We start from the raw sequence: 17,417 nt of genomic DNA on the forward strand, positions 1-17,417 counted from the left end.
TTTAATAACCGATCTCCACGCGAGGAAAGGTTCAAGCAGTTAATCATTTTATCATTTTGTTCATCTGCGATTTGTTTAAAACAACAAAATATTAATTCCATGGCAAGACTGGAGGCTTCCTATTCGAAAACACTGAGTGGCGGAAATGCTGTGGAAATCTGTTTAACAAGAAGGAAGCCCTATGACCCAATCTATACCTGGGGTAACATCTATACATCCCTATCTATATCAATCCCGCAGCTTCTGGCTAGGAAGTACCTCCCATTCGCCTTAGGATAACGGTAAACAAAATTGGCTGGTAACACCCCATAGGCTTCCTGCTTTCTTATCAGTAGAATCCCCAAGCCGAATTATCAGTAACGGCTCCAAAAGGATTTATCCATCTAACATGCCCTGGGTGTGTCTGCCCAAGGCCCAAATGTCACGAGGTCCTCCTTAGCACCAAAGCAAGTTGCTGTATATTTTGCCGAATAGAAAATGGAGTGGTCTGGTTCCACTGCCTACTCATAACTATACGTTTGCATGAATGTACTGGACCGCTCAATCCAACTACACCAGATACATAAGCATGCATGCATATATGACATGGTCAAGCTGCTTAGTGCCTTGCTATGCTGACTGGTTACCTAAATGAATGCAAATTCAAAAACACTCTTCTCTGTGTCTGAGACATTACTACTAAAATTCCATTGCTACATAGTGTCTTTTCACTAGAAAGCTAATACAGGCCTCTAGCAATTTTAGTATACTGTTGCAGCGCTAAGCACGATAGTTGCTGGTTTAAATATTGCAGTTTGTACTGCCCTCACACATGTATTACATTACTGTCTTTGCTACCTATAATTAAATATAATACAATATATCCTCGCAGGATATAATGTAGGAATCCATGTGCTTATTTCATTCAAATTACTATATTCTACCTGGCCTTTTAAAGATAATGCTAAAAGAGCAGCAGAAGCCTAAGGGGCAACCCCCTGCCAACAAAACTAACCTCTCCACTACAAATAACTACTATATTGAGGTCCAATGCTGCCACCTATAATGACCGAATTCCCAATTCCTCCTCCAACTCACAGGAACTTTCCACCATTCTCAGAGAATTGGAAACTCCCATCTACCCACCATCGACAATCCTAAAAGACACTGCTTGGTGTTACATAATCCAAGACACCGTCACAGGCAAAATGACTCCATAACAAATTAAAATAAAAAAAGGTACAAGTCTCGATTCCACCTGCTTACCCATCACCACCACCCGCTCTAAAGGACTTCCCTCCCTTCACATTCCAGCACATCAGCACCTCCTCCCTTGACACCATCATCGCTGGAATCAAGCCCTCCTACTGCAAGTGGGATATATGCCCACCTGCCCTGCTCAAAGAATGTGCTGGCCCTCTACTCCCTCTCATTGCAACTATCATAAATGCCCTCTTTGTTGCCTGCACTGCCCAACACCCTGAAAGAATCTTGGAGCGCCCCACTGTTGAAAAAATCCACACTCGACCCAGCCCCAACAACTATCGGCCCATCACGACAGGACCATTCCTCCTGAAAATCATGGCCAGAGTGGCCTAAGTCCAAATCCAGTCCTTCCTAGAACGACATCACATCGTGGGTGTCAGTCAATCTGGCTTTCGGGCCAAAGATGGGCTTCAAACAGCCCTCCTAAACCTGAAAAAACTGCTTGAGCATGCAAACGACCAGGGCGCACACTCCCTGCTCCTTGAACTCTCTGCAGCGTTCAACCTCGTTGACCACAAGATCCTCTCTGTCTTGCCCTCACATCCTCGGCTAACTTTTTCACAGAAGCCGACAGCTGGATCACCTCATTCCTAGCTGACAGATCCTCACAACTCTTTGCTGGAGAAGCTGCGGCCACACCAACACCCACAGCCGGCGGGGTACATGTGTCTCACGCACCATCTACAATGTTTACACAAAACCCTATGTATACTTGTAAATATGTATATTTGTAAACTGTTTACCACTGCATCTGTCGCAACTGCTTTAACCTATGTACACGCTAATTATTGTACAGCACTGTAACCAAGCTGGGAATAACCTTGCTGCTCCTGCGCCCTTATACCTTTGGGTCTAGCGCGCAATACAAATGAATAAACTTAAACAAAGCCCCTGTTCGACCACCTCAACGCCCTGGGGATCTCATACACTAACTATGCAGACACCCAAATTCTCATCCCCCTCACTGGTGACCACCCCAAAGACACGATCAAAGTTAACTCCATCTACTAAACTATCCAAACCTGGGTTGCCACACAGTCTTTGACTCAACACTGAGCTTCTCCTCATCTGCCCCCCCCCCCCCACCGTCTGGCAAAACTACCTCGAGACTTCACCTCCTTCACCATTGACAGCCACATCATCACTTTTGCCTCCTCAGTCAAAACTCTGGGTGTCTACCTCGACTCATCTCTGACCATGTCCCCCCAGGTCAACCAAATTACATCAGCATCTGCCTACGTAACCAAGCTCATCAACACCAGCAAACCCTATCTTAGCACCTCAAAACGACTCGAAGTTGCCAGGGCCCTTATCAGTTCAAAACTAGACTATTGTAACTCCATTCTCCACGGGACCTCCGTAAAGCACATACACAAACTCCAAACAATTCAAAACAATGTGCTCAGGGCAGTACTACACATGAGCAAACGGGACAATATCTCTGAGGCCAGGAAAACTGCCCATTGGCTAACAGTCAAGGATAGAATCAACTTCACAATTCTGTCCCTCACTCACTGTTGCCCATCTAATGATGCCCCACGCCACCTAGCAGAGAAAATGACCAAAACCTCATCTGCAAGTTTCACCAGATCCTACTATAACTATTGCCTTACCAACCTAGATTCAAACGGTCTAGAGTAGGTGGAGCCAGCTTCCCGGTCCACGCTCCGTCACTCTGGAACAAGCTACCCACACCTACCTTCGAAACGAACCAGCCTACAACGCATTCAGAAAACATTGACACTCCCCCTCTCCCCCCCTCGCACTCCCTCTTCCCGTATCACTCTGGTTCTTGCCCCTAGATGCCCGCTGGCTTTGTGCGTTGCTACAAATGTATAAATAAAATAGTTCTACTGTTACAGGGTGACATTCTGAAATTAGATGGCGTCTTATCTATTCCTTTTACCCCCGCACAGGGCAAAATGGGCATATCCCCACGACACCCCCCCCCTAGACACCATGAGTTGAAGAATGGAGTGAATAATTTCTTTTTGTGATCTTTTCCTACTACTTCCCCCTAAAACACCTAATTGCTAGGAATCCAAATCTAAATATTTTGGGGTATATAATAGTACTCTCATTAGACACCACTTCACTGGTTCACTCTTTTGAATTCTAATACGTACACATTGATTTCTAACATTCACAAACATCACGCGTCTGCCTGGCATATATGCTCTAGACATGTTTTCATGCAGAGTTTCACATTACCTACACTAGAATGTATAAAGACGGTTATATGTTAGTTTGCCGGCAGGTTTCTTTTTTCCTGATGGATTTATTTCCAACAAAATTCAATAGAAAAACAAATTGATTTAATTTTTTATATATGGGGTGGGGGTTCCTCTTCAAACCCCTCTTCCCTCTATTTTATAACCTACCCCAACTCCCTTCCAAGCCCCCTTCATTCACTTACCCTCCACCCCCTAAGCCCCACTTTATAGGGCGATTATTTTTTCGATGCGATTTCGGCATAAACAATTCCATCTAAAAAAGTCTGCAAAACAGTGGTGTACGATACTACTAAAGTCACTAAATAAATAGGATAAATCTGCTATGACATATTAGCTTTGCCGTGTATTTTGCTTTGATCAAATCTTGGATCATCCAGCTTGAATACTTCTTAAAAAAAAAAAACAATGGTCTGGATCCCACTGGATAAAAGTTTCATTGTCATTGCCAGTGGCACCCTCGTTTTCAATTTCTGAAATGGAGCCTTCTCTCTTTGACTCAAGGAGATTCCATCAATACTACTTGAGATAACATTTTGTATTATGGTAACTTCATCAACATTTTGATAAACTTCATTGGCATTAGTGTCACATGTACCAGGCACACATGCATCAATACAGGCTTGAAAGGACATATCACTTTGAAGTGGTAAAGGTTTTTTTTCCACACTTAAATCTAAATTTGAATGTAAGCCTCCTGCATACATATCTGACTCATTTGATCCCAATTCACTATTGCAACCCTGATCAATAGAGGGTTTTTTGTATGTCCATTTCACCAACTGCTGCATCTGGTATCTCCTTGATACCAACGATTTCATGCTCAACCTAACTATCAAAGATGGGCAAATATTATTACAGTATTTATTGAGTGCAGACCTAGCTTCAGGAAGTAACGGTTAGGAAGCAGAGAATCAAGGCAGTAGGGTTCTAAATAGGAGAGGGTGGGCAATAGTGAGCAATGGATAATATAATGTATATGATATGATCTACAAGTAACTAGGGGAGGCAACCAGGGGGGAATCAGATTGCCCCAATCTCAGGTTAGGTGAAGAGTGGACGTTGTATGGACCTAGGTGTTAGGAAGGAGCTATTCCCTGAAGAGTAGAGTCTTGAGCTCCATCCTAAACGGTATAAGTGAGAGGGTGAGTTAAATGTTGATGGGGAGGAGGTTCCAGAGTCTTTCGATGTAGACACAAAAGGCCAGCCTTTTGTTCCTTCCTGCACTGGCGGAGTGCAAGTCTGCACATGTCCTTACTTCTGGTGGATTTTATAGGCCTCTTATGTTCCACCATGTTTCCCTTCTCCATGCCCAATACCTTTGTTGCACTTTAGGGCAAGCTGGAAGGCCGGTTAACACAATCTCCCTATGGGGGCACATATTGCAGAGAGCAACTTCCAGAAGTTTCCTTTAATTTTTTCCCCATTGTAAAAACCTGGTATACTGGTTTCCAATCCCACAGAGAAGGTCCCAGCCCAATTCGGATAGGCATGGGCAGTGTTGCTGGGAACCCTTTGGGTTCTCCTGTGAGATTCTTGCTTTATCCTTACTAACTACAGTTCCTAAGGATAGGGGGGATACTTTGTGTCCCTTCTAAAACGTTATACTATGAGAGATTAGCACACACCAAGTTATGTGGAATGCTAAGGATGCCTATTATCCCCCTTCTCTCTGCTCCTGTGACTTTTTAGTCACAGACAACCCTCTAATTATGGTTGGCGGCAGTGGACGTGTTCTACCAACTATTGCGCTATTTTACTGCAGACTGTATTCACAATCTTGGTTGTGGTTACCTATGTTTTAACATGGTGGCTCCTTTCTTTTTTCACCATTTCTATCATGGTTATTCTTTGTTAGCTCTTCTGGCATTCTGGGAGGGGGGAGGTCTGTGTGTGTGTATGTTATTCCTTTAGCGGGAACCCTTGGGTGCCCTGCCTAGGCTCCAGTGTGTCTGGGCAGGCAGGAAGTGGGGAGGAGTTTTTCACTCCCCTACCCTTTGTTTGCCTGAGTGCCTGAATGGAACCAGTTCCCACTGGGGGCTCGCTGTCCTGATTGGACAGCCACCCGCCCCTTTCTGCAAATTGCTGAGAGAGATTGCAGAGGAGTGTGTGCTGAAACTGAACAAAAGGCGAGTTCCTGAGGTGAAAGGCAAGTAAAACACTGGAAACTGAAGTAACCGAAGAAGACTGCCAGAGACACCTGCAATACCTTTGCAGCACTCAGAAGAAACCACTGCTGTCGTGAGCCCGTTTTCCACTCGACAGTGGAGCTCCAAAGAGGACGCCTTTCCTTTGGCTGGTAGGACCAAACAACCCTCAGACGAACTGTAGTTGGAGCCATCTTCCGAGTTGCTGTGCCTTTCCAGAGCTGCAGGCCGCAAATACCAGAAGGCCTCCAACCCATTTGCAGTGCACAGTCTTTGCGGGGCTGAATACGTCCATGTTTCTGCTGAGCTCCAGGTGAACCTCCAGAGACATGATCCGACTCATACAAGTCCCCGCACCAGGCTGCAGGACTCCGGAATCGAAGATCAACCAGGCAAATACAGTCCTTTGTTGGTGCTGAGAAAAAGGCACCAAACCTGCAGACTGACCAAGGATACCGAAGAAATCCGTGCCAAGAGTCCTCTCTCGAGACTGCTCCTGAAACATCCCATTCAAAGTCCTTCCATTTGTCACCATACCGAGGAATCAGGAGATCGGGCCCGTTGCTGCTGCATAGAGGAGAATCCAGCTACAAGCATTTCTTCTAACCTAAGGTACTGTGGGATGAAAAGGTATTACTTATCTTGAACCAGGAAGTGGCTCCAGAGTGACTGGAGTGCGTGAAGAGGTGTCCAGAGTGTCCACTCTACCTCTGACCCAAGCTGCCAGCTTGTGTCCCTTTAGTGAGTCCTTTTGCAGGGTCTCCATCGTTGTGTTAATTCTGCAAGTATCTTTTCCTAAAGACAAAGTATCCTGAAGAACTTTTGCTCTTCTGCTGCTTCTTAAGACTTTGAATGCACTCCGAACTGACTTTCGTATAGTTTGTTAGTTTGCCAAGAAAGTGTCTCTAGAACATTAAGCTGTTACTGTATGACTAACCAACATTTTCCCTTTTTCCTTCCTAAAAGACTATCTTATGTGGTTTTGCTAACTAAATACAACTACCGTATGTCTGTCTTAACAAGAGTGCGCTGTAGTACCGATAATACGGTACAACTGTCAGTGTCAAACTTGAACAAGTGCACCGCAAGCAACTACCACTGAAGCATTGACCTTTGAAAAGTGTATTTAAGTATTCCCAAGTGTGTTGGTTAATTGAACCAAGTATTTTCCTACCGTTCTTGTGTAAATATAATACATTATATATTTTAAGTGAGTTTCTTTTGACTACTGTACTTCTAGGTTCAGTGTACTTCGCTACAGCTCACATCTTCCTCCCATGATAAGCCTGACTGCTCTGCCACTCTACCAAGGTTCCATGAGTAGTACAGACTTATACTAAGAGTTGGGGACTTGCATGCCAGAGGATAGTTTTATGAAGTCTCACCTCAAGTAGACTTTAGTAAATCTCCCCTAACAGTTAAGCTTTACAGAACAATGTTTTTAGTGCCTGTACAGTCTCCAGCTTTTACTATTCTACCAACGCACAGAGGAGATCCCAGCCACACGCCAGTAGGATCAGCCACATATTAAAGCCATCTTGCATTTAGATAGAGTGGTGCACTCATAGCACACACATGCCATCTGTCTGCCCAGGCCCTCCTCTTCCCCCTCCCCACCCTCTGCAAGCTGGTTTGGCTCACAGGAGGGACACGTGACCGGAACACAAATACTTACCCACGTCACTTAGGGAAGCTTTGCCCGGGCAGCCTGCTAAGGGCATCGGCAAAGGGTGACTTAGAGCACCTCCCATCCCCGTTAGCCTGTTTGCCATGGCGTCCTAACCCTGCCAGGTACTGCTTTTGCAGTCTTAAGCGACACCAAGGTAGGAGACAGTCATTGAAGTAGTGGTATATTTTCAAATCTCGGCAGGGTTTGTTTTGCAAATTTGAAACTTGCTAGTGTTGTGTTCCACCATATTGCATTTTCTTCCCACAGTACTTCCCAATTGAATTTTACTGCCGTTTTCCACTGCCATACTTGCATTTCCTTCCCTTAGGGTCCAGGTTGTGGGTTTCCCAACCAGATTTAGCTACAGTTTTGCATTGCCACACTTCACTTTCCCATAAGGATGTTTTTTCCCCCCTGATGTGAATAGTGCTTCAGTTTGGCATAACCACATCTGCACTTTTCATACCATTGGATCCAGGGGTTAAATCTCCCACTTGATCCTTCCTAGCATTTTGCATTTCCTCACTTGCACCTCTCTACCATTAAGGTCCAGGGTGCCTGCTTGGTTTTCTTCTCTGGTTATTCCAGGTGGGGGCGTGTTTAGTCTTGCCACTGCAACTCTGTGCCTGTTTCAGCTAGGTCTATCAGCTCCTAAATCAGAGGTGCATAGGGGTGCACCAGAAACACCTCTCCCCTGGTCAGACCTCATCCCTACATCTCACCAACACCCACACAACCAAGCACCAATATAAGGACTCATCCTACCCCCTTTCCAGTAGAGACTCCCCCTACCCTGCCACAACACCCAACCTATCATCCTTCCTCGCTCACCCAGGAAGCATTCAAAGCACCCCCCTCCACTCTTTAGACCTATTGACCCCATTGTGTCCCCCAACACCATATTCGCACCACACCAAACCACGCTTTGCATTTCTAAACACTCTACGTGCAATCCTTGCCGCCACCCCTGTTCAGCCATCCCTTCACCCCTTTCCCACACGCCCCCCAGCTCCACTGAAACACCTAAATAACAGCTGCGGTGCCATATTTACTGAACACTGTTGTGGCAAAATATCTATATGTCTTCATAGGCCTTTGTAAGGCCCATTCTGTGTAATCCATGTACAATCATCTTTACACGCTGCACACACTTGAGTCCTGGAAGATTCTTCGACTGCCCAGCAACCCAACTTCACACTTCAGTGCTGTGTTTCACTCTTTGTCTATTACCTTATTTGGTATACAGTTGCTGTTCTGTTTGTCTATAGAAATGATAGCCATGCTAGCTGACCCTAGGTTACAAAAGGGTATATGAAAACTCAAGGCTTACTGACGCCTGGACTCCAGCCGTCACAAGGAGCTGTTACTGTTAAGCAAGCCTGTCTGGTAGTCCCCACCTGGATTTGGGCCAATGTGTTTTCATATTAGTGACTTCTCTATAACCTGCAACTTCTCTATAATGAGCAGAAATTATTCTGACAACTCTGACTTGTTATGAATACTCTCCAAATCTCAGCGGTCATTTGTGTCTAATAATTGTCAGACTGGCTCAGCGTGTTTTCTTGTCCCACATGAGATACATTTATTCTTTACAGACACCACAGATGGTGCTGTGATTTCTTGGACATTACACTTGCTCCTCAACACCCTCAGCCTCCATCGCAGAGTCACAGTGGCGCCTCAGAAGCTACCAAGTTTCTCACTCAAAGGTAATAGCTGTTAAAAGCCTTGTATACCTTTTTCACAGAAGCTGCCAAACTTGTACCATGAACGTGATGCAGGGCTGTGGGTGCTTCCTGCCTGCAGTGCTGATGTGGACCAAGCTACATAGCTCTATGACAGAAAAGGCTGATGGTTAAACAATCCACTATTTTCTATATAAAATGTTGGTATTGTTAAGAATGCTTAGCTCCACTCTCTCAAAGCATGCCGATACTCCAGCAGTCACTTTTCGGCTTGACCACAATTTCCTTCCTCTAATTTTCTAGGAAAGCACCATTTTTTCCTTAAACATGTAGGATCGCTCCTATATACATTTCTAGAAGCAGTCACGGCAAAATTGTAAACCTATGTCAAAAGCACGTGGAATACTCATGCCACTTTCAAAGGTCATAACCTGTTCTTACACACAGGCCTGAAATAGAGTTTCCCAACTCGCCATTTTTTCCAGTTTTGATATAGATAAGCTTATCATTTTGCACAGCGCTCTTGTTAAATTGAAACCAAGGGTTTTTGCAATGTCAATGGGAAGCATATCTTTCGTGGTATGACGAGGTATAGAACGCCTCAGCGTATCAGATTAGATCTTTTAAAAACATGCATGCAATATTAGGAAAAAATCAACTGGCACAACGTCAACGTGCATCCGATGCCGACCAGCTCGAGACACTAAAACCACCAAATTATACCCTAGGACAGACGTTGCTCTAAGCGCACCACCGGCAGATATTCCTCGGAGTGCACCGCCTAAAGATCCCATAGACTACTTCCCTCCATACCTGCCCGTAACGTAGGGGACCAGAGGACACTCTGGGTCTCCTTGCCAACCCTGCCTTCAACAGCAAATTGCTGGCCCTCCACAGGGGCAATAACCTTTCCTCGCAACAATGTTTTACTCAAAGCAAATGCAAACTGGACAGGCTTTTGTAGGTATTGCGAACAGACTGGCCACCTTATTCAAGAAGGTCAAATAAGACCTGCAAGAACACAATGCCAGAACAGTGATGTGCCTCACTAACAGCACTTCGCCCAAACTGTGAACTCTAGTTTTCCTCCCCATCACCCACTTGTGATCAAAATATCTGCATTTCTTATATAGGATTGCGATATCAGTTGCTTTGCTCCCTCTACTGTGATATCAGCTGCTTTTTCTGTAAAATGTTGGGTTGACACTGGAGCTAGACGCTCCACTTTGCAAATTTCTGAATTCTCACGTTACTATTTCCAATAAGAGTGTTAATGCTGTAGGAATATCTGGTACTACCGAATATCTGGTACTACCATTCCTCACCCTGTTTCCAATTAACTCTGTTTTTCCATTGGTCCCAATTCAGACCAACATGCTTTTCGGTTGAGCCCCTGGCTTCCCTGCAAACTTCCTGGGTATCTACATCATATGCAAAATGAATTGTGCAGTTTATTGCTCTGATGGCATTTATTTGGATGTGCCATACAGGCTCCATGTTGATTTTATGTTTCTTATAGTAACCTCCCTCTGCACCTGTGGTTTCTGACAATCTGCTCATGCCCACTCAGGCTGCACTGGTCACAGCCCTTTTGCAATCTATCCATGCGTTGCTCTGATGTTGGTCATATACTTTCTGCTGAACCTGTACGAATTACACCTAACCCTCAGTGCAGGCTTTCACAAAAGGTTGCGGAAAGTATAAAATCTATCAACTCCCTCATGCAACAGGGCATTCTATATTACACCACCAGCCCTTGTAACACTCCACACTATGCTCAGCCACTATTTGCACGGATATCTGCTTAGCTTTTGACATTTCACATAACTATGGCACCCTGGAAGCAAAGGGGCTATTTCACTGCCCAGCACACACCAATCCTAAATGCACCATATGTTGAAGCACTGCTGAATGCAATTTTGTTGCCTTCTAAGCTAGCCATTGAAAAAAGCAAAGCTTGCACACGTTTTTCTGATGATCTGTTAGGGGAGTTTTCCTAAAGTCCTATTTGGAGGTAAGACTTTATTAAGTTATCTTAGTGGTTTGTAGATCCCCCAACTCTTAGTATCAGTCTGTACTACTCAGAGACCTTGGTAGAGTGGCAGAAACATCAGACTCATCTGAAGAGGAATATGTGAGCTTACACTGAACCTGGCTAGTAATGCACATCAAAGAAACACTTACACATACATTTACATTAAAATATAGATTTGTCATATTTACACAAGTCACTGTTAACTTAGCACAATAAACCAACACACATAGCTATACTTTACAATGCTTTCAAAAGGCCACTTAGTTGGTCGTTGCTGAACGCGCACAATTGATACAGGATTTTGACAGGTCCACCCTACTATCGGTAATAATGCGGACCCACAAAGTAATACAGTAATTGCATTTAGTCAGCATACACAAGTGATTTTTGGGAAGAAAAACAGCTGATTAGTATTATCCTAGTAGAGCTTCAGGTTCTAGAGGCAGGTTCCCTGCACAGCAAGTCTTTTGAAGTCCAAAACGCAACCCTAGCTAAAAGGCAGTTCGGAGAGGCTTAAAGTCTTGAAAAGCAGCAGAAGTCAAAAGTTCCTGTGGATACTTTCTAGTCTCTGGGAAGATAGATACATGAAGACTTAATCAATGTTGAAGACCCTGCAAAAAGGACTTGCTAAAGAGACAAGCCGCGCCTCGAGTCAGAGATAAGAGGGGCTTGCCCTAGACACCTCTATGTGCACCCCAACACTCTGAAGCAACTTTCTGGAATAAGGTAAGCAATACCTTTTTCTCCATTGTACCTTAGGTTTGAAGAAAACACCTCTGTGCTGGATGCTCTGCAATGGTGCAGCTCTGGACCCGCCCTCTGGATTCCTTGGTCTGATGATGAAAGGCAGGATCTCTCAGCAGCAGTCTCGAGGGTGGACCACTGTCACGGCTTTTATCAACTTCTCTGCTCACTGTGCGGTTTTGGCACCTTTTCTGCAGCATCAACAAAGGACGCGATTCGCCCGGTCAATCTTCTTCAGTCCCACACTCTGCTGGGGGGGGGGGGGGGGTCTGGTCGAGTTGGATTGGGTCTCTGGAGCGTCCCTGAGGGCTCAGCAAAGACATGGACTGATTAGGCCTCTCCACGACAATGCACTCTAAATGGGCAGCAGGTCTCCTGGTATTGGGGTTCTGCAACTCTGTAAACTCACAGGACTTCGGGAGATGGCTCAAATTAAAAGTTAGTCTTAGGACTGGTTGTTCCCACCAGTTAAAAGGGAAGGAGTCATCCTCTTCAGATTTCCTCTGGCGCACAGAAAACAGGGTCAGGACAGCAGTGGTCGCTTCACGGTGTTGCAAAGGGTCTGCAGGCGTCTCTGGTCGTCATCTTCTTCGATTACTTCAGCTTCCAGTGGTCGACTTGCTTTTTACTCCAGGAGCCTCAACTTTTATACATTTCCAGCACTTACTCCTCTGCAATCTCCCTCAGCAGTTTACAGAAGAACAAGTTACTTACCCATGGTAACATTCTTTTGACTGGATGTTCCACCCATGTATTCCTCATCTTTGATATTCAATTCTGCTTGCAGCTTGCTTTTTTTTCTCTTAGGGTCAAGCTTCGTGCAGCATCAAGTCTTGGTACTCGATGGCCTCTGTAGTGTCCCTCGTGACGTCGATGCTGGTATATGAAGCACACACGCTGACCGTTACCTCATTTCTTCGTTTTTTGCCTCCTTAAATTTGCATGATGTGTCATAGGAGGAGAGAGTCTCTTGACGTTGCGAGAAAGGAACATTAAGACACTGAAATTCTAGGCAATCGAGAGAGGATGGATTGGAGGGCGTTGAGGAACATCCAGTCGAAAGAACGTTACCTCTGCTAAGTAACTTGTTTTTCAAATGGATCGTGTCCTCCCATATATATATACACCTCATCTTTGATAGACTCCCAAAACAGTTTGACTTAGGTGGTGGGTGCCAAGAATGTACCCATTTGTTTATATTATGAAGAGCTTTGGCAAATTTGTCTCCCTCTCCCGATAAATAATCAGCACAATAAAATGTACTGAAAGTATGAAGCGACGACCACGCTGCCGCTCCGCAAATGTCTTGCACCAGCACACCTCTTTCCAGAGCTGTGGAAGCAGCCAACCCTCTAGTGGAATGCGCCCTCAAACCTTCAGGCGAATCTTTGCCTGGCAAACGATAACATTCTGTTATGCACAGGACAATCCATCTAGAGATTGTTTTTTGACAGCCAAGCCTAATCTTTGACCAGTGTAACCAATGAAGAGCTGATCATCTTACCAAATACCTGCTGCTCTTGTAATGTAGTAGCCTAGCACCCTTTTGTGGTCCAGCTGATGTAGTCTCTCCTCTTCCTTTGATGAATGAGGTGGTGGATAAAAAGATACTAACAATACGTTGTGTGAGGTGAAACTGACAACTTTCGGAAGATGACCTAACTCTTAGAATTACCTTGTCCTTGGAAAAGGATGTGAAAGGTGGTTTGGAAGACAGGGCCTGTAGCTCACCCTACGGGCAGATGTGATAGCTATTAAAAATGTCATTTTCATGGTGAGCATTCTTAAAGGGCACGAATGCAAGGGACCAAATGGAGCTCCGATAAGACACCTTAGTACTAGATTTAAATCCCATGATGGCACGATGAAGGGAACAGGCAGAAAGAGACTTGTTAAGCCTTTAAGAAGTTGTACCACTATCAACATTTTTTAATCCGAAGATCTCAAAGATTGACAGTGCCGCTTAGTAGCCCTTCACAGTGGCCACTTGCAACCCTGAATGAGTTGGATGGAGCAAGAAAGAAAGAACACTGGGAATTGTACATGTCAAAAGGATCAAGTCTCTTTTCCATGCACCAGCTGCGGAACCAATTTCAAAGTGCAGCGGTACAGGGATTTCGTTGCTGGTCTCCTAGGTGAAAGCAACTCTTCCATTACATCTTCCAGAAGGTTCCAATCCTTATATCTCACCCTTTCAGACCTCAGGCGTGAAGATAAAGAGTCCTGATCTCTGGGTGAAGAATGCAACCTCCCTCTTGCGAGAGAAGGTCCTCTATGTGGGGAAGACTAATTGGAGGGCAGATGGCCATTTCCAGAGGGTCCGGGTACCACATTCTCCTGGCCCAATCTGGAGCAATGAGGGATCATGGTTTGCCCAAGGAATGATGGGGAGGCGCGTCCAGAAGTGGAAACTCCCAGTCCACCACGAACGCGTCCCCTAGAGCTCCTCTTTGGGGAAATCTCCTGGAGCAGAACAGCTCGCACTTCCGGTTGACACTGGTCACAAGCAGATCCACTTAAGGGGTTCCCCAAAGAGCAAAAATCTCCAGAAGGACTTGCTGAGCTAATTCCAGTCATGGGAGATTGTCCTCTGCCTGCTCAGAGCGTCTGCTGCTGTGTTCTTTTCTCCAGCAAGATTGACTGCGAGAAGCGCGATTCCTTCTCTCAGTGCCCAGAGCTGCATTGCCTCGATGCACAGGGATAGTGACCCCACGCACCTTCCCTTATTGATGCAGTCCATGGCCATTGTGTTGTCTGTCATTATCAGGACACACTTCCCCGTATGGAGGGCAGGAAGACCATCAGCGCTAGTCTGATTGCCCTCAGGTCAGGTGGATATGGAGTGTGGACTCTGAGACCAGTGTCCGCTCATTGAAAGATCTCTCATGTGCACTCGCCATCCCGTGAGGAAGGTGTCTGTCACAACTGTTGTCTCCAGCCATTGTTGTCAAAAGGGTTCTCAACACATTCTCTTGGCTGGCCCACCACAGATTATCCTGGGCGACCTTTGTCGTGACCTGGAGAAAGTCCGTCATTCTTCCGGAGAATTGAGACCACTGGGATCTCATTCTCAGATGGGCTTCTGGCACCCGAAAAATGCAGGATGCTGTGATGCCATGCAACATTTGGACGTCATAGGCCAGACTACGTTGGACACACTGGAATTTTTGGACCATCTGCAAAAGAAGTTGAGCCCTTAACTCAGGTGGCAAAGCTTTTCCCGAGGCTAAATCCAGGATTGCTCTAATGAATTGAAGCTTCTGTGAAGTGGGACTTGTTCAGGGAGAAGCCCAGCTCGTGGAGGAAGTGACAGGTGTGACTCAGATGAGACTGTTCCGGAGAAATAGCCTTGATCAACCAGTGGTTCAGGTAGAGGTAGATGTGAATCCCTCCCTCAGACTTGCTGGCCCCCTCCACTGCCATAAGCTTGGTGAAAACCCTGAGGGCTGTGGTGAGCCCGAATGGCAGAACCCAAAATTGATACCTCAAGCAGTATATGTGCTTCTGATGTATGGGCAGATGAAAGTAAGCGTCCTGAAGGTCCAATGACACCAACCAATCCTGGTGTCGAAGGACCTGCAGGATCTGAGAAAGACTTAGCATCTTGAATTTGTAGCTCCTGAGGAACTTGTTCAAGAATCTCAAGCCCAAGATGGGTCGCACTCTTCCGTCCTTATTGGGTATTAGTAAGTAGGGAGAATACCAACCCAGGTTTCTATCCGCTGAAAGTACCAGTTCTATTGCACCTTTCTCCAACAGGATGAGTATCTCCTGTTGGAGTAGCAGGTCTGGAACCAAGGCCGATCCGGCTTTTGGGGGGCAATTGGAAGGTCTCTTTTTAGCATGGGAGACAGTAACCATCCGCTACGGTTTGTAGCACGCATGGGTCCGGAGTTAAACTTCGCAAACTCTGGCGACGATATGACAGTCTGCCTCCTACCACAGACTGGTGGGTGTGGGAGTCATTTTGTAGCTGCAGCTGAGGGCAACTCTGCAGGTGTTGCACAGGGAGTTCTACCTCCTCTTCCTCTGTGAGGCGTTCTCCTCTGACCCCTTTGCGAGAATCGTTGTCTTCCTCTATAGAGGGAGGAATACAATTTTTTTTTAAAGGATGTCTTCTCCACCCCTGACCTGAAGGTTGAGGTTGCCCGATTGCCACCCCTGATGATTTTGCTGCAGCTCTAGAAGCCTGCAATTTCTCCAGGCTATTTGAAGCCTTTTCTATGAACATAAATGTTCCGTCAATAGGTATTTCAAATGAACGTGTCTGGACGTCTGCAGAAAACCCTCACTCCCTTAGCCAAGACATGCACCTAAGCACAGTACTGGCAGCCATGGACCCACTTACTGAATGCACTGTATCCAGGCTGGACTGTAGAGACAGCTGCATAGCATCCTTTCCATCTTGTACTAGCCTTAAATAGTCTTCCCTTTCCTCTACCTCTGGAAAGGGCAACACACCATAAATCAATGAAGTCCATAAAAGTCCAATCCAACATTGGCCACAAGACGGTGATGGTAAAACCAGAATGTATCAGGACAGACTCCTGCAGAAGTAGGCTGAAGGGGAGCAGGGTAGAAGAATCAAGCAAAAAAGGCAACACCTGTGTGCGAGAAGGGTGGAGGGCACAAGGGAACATCACAGGGTGACTAGAGGGGGTTGGGATGGCCTGTGGGGCCAGTGGGACAAAACACATGTTAGTGCATGCTGACCTGCTGTCGTAGCATGGGGTCGGGCCCTGGGTCAGAACAGGTCCAAACAGGAATTGACCTTTTCTTCGTCTGCCCTTTGCTTCGGAAGCCCGGGCGAGAGACGCCCCTGATCTAAGAGTTAAGAGCAGCAAGGAAGAGGCAGGGCTAAGAAAGTGGATGGTGCTTAGGCCAGGTGACCGAGATCCACTTGTGATGGAGGACATTTCTGGAGACAAATGTGTAATCCAGGATGGAAGAGGTTAAGCCTCATCCTCAAGTGCGTCTTCCAGGAATGTCTGCTTACTTGGATGTTTAACATGTAACAGTTTCTTCGACTCATTTATCACAACCATGTGGCTGCTCTCTCTTCTACAGAATTGGTCATGGACTGTTAGGTAAAAATTTGGGGTAGCACACCTATGGTGTACTACAACAACCATAGCAACAGGACCCAACCTTTGGTGTAAGTCTGAACTACACAGGTTGGCAGTGTGGTAGAGCAGCCAGGCTGATCTCAAGAGGGGTCACTGTGAGCAGTAGATCAGTTACACATAGATTCACAATGACAATTATTTAAACAAACACTTAAACTCAAGGTTCCTTGGTAAAACTATTAATTTACTGGTCATTTCAAGTAAACCTTCTTAAAAGGGAGCAATATAATAGCAACACACAACTACCTCCAGAAAACACTTAGTTTCTAAATCAGCAAGCATTTGGGATGCCACCCAGACGACTCCTACACCCTCAGGTGACATCAATTGTTTAGGACACTGTGGACATTGATATGTTACTGTTTGGCATTTAGAATAATCAGAGTTGGTTAAAGCAAAGGTTATTAGAATAAACAAGAGATCACAATTCTTAAGTAGGCAAATACTTTTCAACCCTCCCCAATGTCAGAGGAGAGAAGAGTCTTTCAGTGGAAATAGGTTAGGCCAAAGTCAATAGGCAAAAGTCTATGTAGCT

General features: G+C 45.6%; 1 protein-coding gene across 1 annotated transcript in view; it reads right to left on the minus strand.

Annotated features, from left to right (window-relative positions):
• ACTL6A (actin like 6A) overlaps positions 1–17,417 on the minus strand; it is a 528,174-nt gene that overhangs the window by 198,117 nt on the left and 312,640 nt on the right. The gene's annotated exons all lie outside the window — the stretch shown is intronic.

This window comes from Ambystoma mexicanum, chromosome 10 (assembly GCF_040938575.1).
Source record: "Ambystoma mexicanum isolate Mex_15411 chromosome 10, UKY_AmexF1_1, whole genome shotgun sequence".
In the NCBI taxonomy this organism is placed as follows: Eukaryota; Metazoa; Chordata; class Amphibia; order Caudata; family Ambystomatidae; genus Ambystoma; species Ambystoma mexicanum.